General features: G+C 41.4%; 1 long non-coding RNA gene across 1 annotated transcript; it reads left to right on the forward strand.

Moving 5' to 3' along the window:
* Nucleotides 1–847: 847 nt before the first annotated feature.
* On the forward strand, nucleotides 848–4,348 carry LOC119143963. The gene is made up of 2 exons (XR_005102903.1): nucleotides 848–1,161; nucleotides 3,829–4,348. It is a non-coding gene; the product is annotated as an uncharacterized LOC119143963 (long non-coding RNA).
* The last annotated feature ends 225 nt before the right edge of the window (nucleotides 4,349–4,573 follow it).

The following is a 4,573-nucleotide window of genomic DNA, read 5'->3' on the forward strand; positions in this document are numbered from 1 at the left end:
TTTCTCTCCTTTATTCACTGCAAAACCTATTGAGTTGCAAGGAATACTGAGTGGGAAAAGCCATTTTAAACTGCATGTTTATCATTTTAATGTCATTTGAATAACTAACCCATAAACTTTATCATTTTGCTATTAGAAAGAAGAAATAAAAATATATAAAACCTGTAAAGAATCACAGAGTACTCATCCAGATTGCTGACAGTCAGTAAATGCCTCAAAAATCTCTCCCACTTCTTTACAGAGGCTAAAATTCAGCAGTCCAGCAAACTGGACTATAAAATCAGCAGATCTGCCCCAAAATTAACACACTTTTTCTTTGCAGTAACAGAGCTAAAATGCATTTGTGGGACAGCAGGCTGGCACTGGGTCATGAAAGGTATTTGTCATTTTGTAAAACAAAGCAGCCATCCATAACCTTTTTCGTCTCCAGATAATAAAAGGGAAAGTCTCATTTTGCGACTATAAAAAAAGTTACAGCAGTACAGCTGTAAGCAGAAATCCAGTCCACTTGTGGTTTAGAGAGCTCCATGCCTACCGTACATAAAATAATATGCTGTTATCATTAACATAGACAACAGCTTGTTTTCAATTTGGCTGCAGATAATGAAATTATCCCCCAAATTGCCATAAAGTGGAACAAATAAACACAAAAGCAAACTCTTTCCCGCCCCCCCTCCCTTCAGCAGAGCTGGCTTTCAGCTATTTAGAATAAAAGCAAAGCTTCTGTTTTTCCAGAGCTCCAGTTTTGACCTCAAGCAGATAAAGAACATGAAATGACAAACACGCAGCAAAGAGTTACTGTGTCCTTCCCCCCGGCCTCTGTTTACATTAGGAAATGTACCCAGGGAGGAGGGAAGGGGAGGCAGGAGGGCTGCCTTTCAGCGCCGTGCTCAGCTCCGCTGGCTCCGGCTGGAGCTGGCCCCTGTTTCTGAGTAAGCTTACTCCACTCCAGATGTGCCTCGGCTCCAGCGTGGCTGCCATGTACAGTAAATCGGCATCTGAGGGCTCGTCAATCTGTGGGGTAGAGCAATTGCGGTCTCGCCAGGCCGCCCCACTGGCACAAATAGAAATTTGCGCTGCTGAACTGGAAAAGGAGGAGGAGGAGGGAAAGGGGCGACAGGGAAGGAAGGAGGCAAATAACGGGAGAGCACTGTGTGAAAGGTGAGGGGCTGGAAGGTGTCCGCTCCCGGGAGGAGAAGGGGAAGAAATAAACACTAACAGCCAGCAGGGGAAATGTTCTTAATGCATTTGTAAATTTACTTGTAAATGTTTTACACTTAGAGAGAAAGGGGAATGCTGCATATCATTTGGCAATGTTGGCTGTCTATAGGTCCCCGTGGATATACTGATTTAGTACGACTTGTAACCAGGGCAAGAGAAACATAAAATAGCCGGGGAAAGACAGCCAATTAGTCATTACATGTAGATTGTAAAAACAAGAGACAGAGACGGAGAAATAAATACCCTTAGCAAATTGAGTGCCTCTTGTTTATGTCCCTGCAACATGAGTATGAAAAAGCAGAGGCAAGGATGCCTTCTAATCAAAGTGTAACTTGCAAACCCGTCAGTGCTCCCATTCAAAATCCTCCAGGGTTTCCTGACGCTCACAAGATTTACCTATTTGCTGTCATTGTAAAATACAAATTGTTTCACTAATCAGGCAGTTTGCTTTGGATCTAACCCCAGTTGTACAAACTCCAATTTGGACGTTCATTTCTGATCTCCTCCCGCCTACACAGCCGTTGCTAACTGAGTTTTAATAGGATGAGAAAACGATCTTTTCTTTTATAGTGGGTTCAAATGAGCTACCCAGCTTCAAGCTGACTATAGCTCTGTTTTCCTAATCACCATTTTTTTATAGCAATTCTGAGGATGAAAATGCCTGCTCCCCCTCCCTTTGCTTCCAACAGTGCCAAGTCTAAGAATGTAAATAAGTGTTAAATGGAATCACAGAAGAAAAATGGGTCAGATTTAGTGTAATTGAGTCATAGTTAAATTTAGGCTGCTTTTATTTGCAAATGTGCACTTTAACAGCAGCTCTATACAGCATCTCTGGGTAGAATGAGATGCCTCATTTATTTATTATTTTTATTGTGGTTGTGCCTGAAATTCTCTGCAAAGGCTCCCAGTCCCATTGTGCTGTGCACTGTAAAAGATGAGCTGTGCATTTTTAAGACTCTCCTTTGCCAGAGAGGCTACCCTCTGAGTACCATCTGGGTTAAATGGCAGCACCTTAAATGGACAGAAGTATTGTCAGCTGTTCCAAATTTTCAAAAGTTGTGAATCAAAGCTGAAAAAAATCATGGGGCTGCAGGAAAAGTCATAAGACTTTCCAAAGGGTATACACAACATCCTTGCTTGTCTCCTACTCTGTGAGTTTCCAAAGCTTCACAACACACTGTGTGGCTATGAAAGCTACTTTCTAAAAAGGAATACTTAGATTCTTGCAGTATCCATTCATTTAAGGAATAAAGGCTTAAAAACATCAAATATAATTAAATTTGAAATAAAACCATAAGACTTGGCAGTACAACAAACAGTTGTATATAGTACTCGATTTTCCTTAACACCCCATTGACAGAATGAGGTAGTAAGCTCTCTTCCCTCTAGGTTAAATCAATCCTGCAAGGTACGAGGTGCTCTGACTGACTACAAAGAACATATGTAATCATATACAATTAAACAATTAAATTAACTGTGATTATTCTTACGCATAAATTTCTTACTGGGTTTTCAAGCACTGGAGGCACTGAGATCATTACCTTAGATGCAGGGCAATACAGAAGCTCAACAGGCCCCCAGCAAGCAAGCAGGCATGCATCTGCCAAAGAGGACAAGTCCATGCACAAAGAGTATGTGTCACATTACCAGCTCTTCTAGTGGACCCAAAGGAGGCGTGCTGCCTCCCACTTCTTCCTCTCATCTCAGTGTCCAGCCCATACCCCAGCTAGCCCCTGAAGAGGGTTCTCACCATTGCTTCATGCTTTGTGCAGTCATTTACAGCAGGACAAAATGGACACAAAACAAATGTATCAAATCAGGATGGCAAGATTAGGATCAAAATTACCTCTAAACCTGACTGTTTAAAACTAGGCCAAAGCACTGACAAATGTACAGCAGGGACTTCCCTTACACTGACAGAAATATAAACTGGGTGACGGAACAGGTGTTTCCAGCGGCCAGCATTTCCATGCAGAAAGGCAACACAGGCGGGTCTCATTAGGCAGTAGCAGAGTTTAACAAGGAATGTGACTTTTCCCACCCCATGTTGAATGAGTGGCCCAGGGGAAATGTGATACTTCGAGGACACCAAGAGCAGCACAGTTCTTAGCTCATCCACCACAATGGCACTAATTTGAGAATAAGTGAGCGTAAAGCTGATAATAGTTGTCTGTAAAGAACCATGTAGGATGGTAAGATGATATCAGACAATACTAAGTGACCATGGAGGAATGTATCTAGAAGCCAGGACACAAAGTGAGTGAAGCATGAAGAGGGTGTTGAAAATGAATCAGTGAGAGAGGTAGGAACAGCAGAGCAAATAGTGCAGTCCCTCTTCAGAGAAGCCCCGTTCACTGTTTTGCTCCTAACTCACAGCAACAATGCTCTTCCACTGTAGTTTTAGCCATGTTTTCACAATGTAAAATCAAGTCCTTGCTTACATCTGTATCATACGTGCAGCCACTTAACCTCAGGTTTATTGTGCATATGGTCAGAAAGGACAATTTCCCTGACAGAAGTTAAAGAAAAGGCAAAATCAACTGAAAATCTCACTAAAATATGATACCTTCTTTGATGTCTCAACTAACACAATGTGCCCTCTTGCAGGACAGCAGGTACTAAAGCCTCAAGAAAAATTGCCTGGAAAAAAAAAAAAAAAAGATGGTTCATATTTCCAATGATAACTTCCTTTTAATTGCACATTAAAGTCTTGGATCTACTATTTTCTTCTATACACATTCCAATGCACCTGACAACTGAAGGAAGGACAGTACTGTCCAGCCATTGTGTGGGCAATGTTGTGAAAAATACCACAAAAGATTCTGCCAAGCCTCCCTCTCACACAGACCTCTGACACCTGCATTATTTGGAACGACTACTTTCTGTATCAGTGAATTCCCCCCAGGGACTGAAACAAGATGAGCAACCAAGAACCTGGCTGCAGAGCAATGCTGCGGAGAGGATAGGGATGCAATTATCCTTTCCTACTTAAGGAAGATGCAGCAGCCCCATGTTCTAAGGAAGACAAAGATGGCTTCACACATCTTCTAAAAAAGTGGACATTAAGAAAAGTTTGTTAACTATCCTGTCTACAGTAATCTAAAAATAAAATCTAAAAGGACTGCAGGAATAGGCTGTGTTGTAATTGAAATTGTTCATAACACAAACTGCAAACTTGGCATTTTTGTTCATAAAAGAACTATCAATAAGTTCACCAGGCTTATATATGTCAAATTTTCAACATCCTAGTAGCATGTTCTTTATGATGCCTTTGACACCTGCAGAGAAATTACATCAAATCTGTAACAGCAGTATTAGGTAATGCACCAGAGTTCAATGTTCAAAACATCCT

This window comes from Falco rusticolus, chromosome 3 (genome assembly GCF_015220075.1).
Source record: "Falco rusticolus isolate bFalRus1 chromosome 3, bFalRus1.pri, whole genome shotgun sequence".
In the NCBI taxonomy this organism is placed as follows: Eukaryota; Metazoa; Chordata; class Aves; order Falconiformes; family Falconidae; genus Falco; species Falco rusticolus.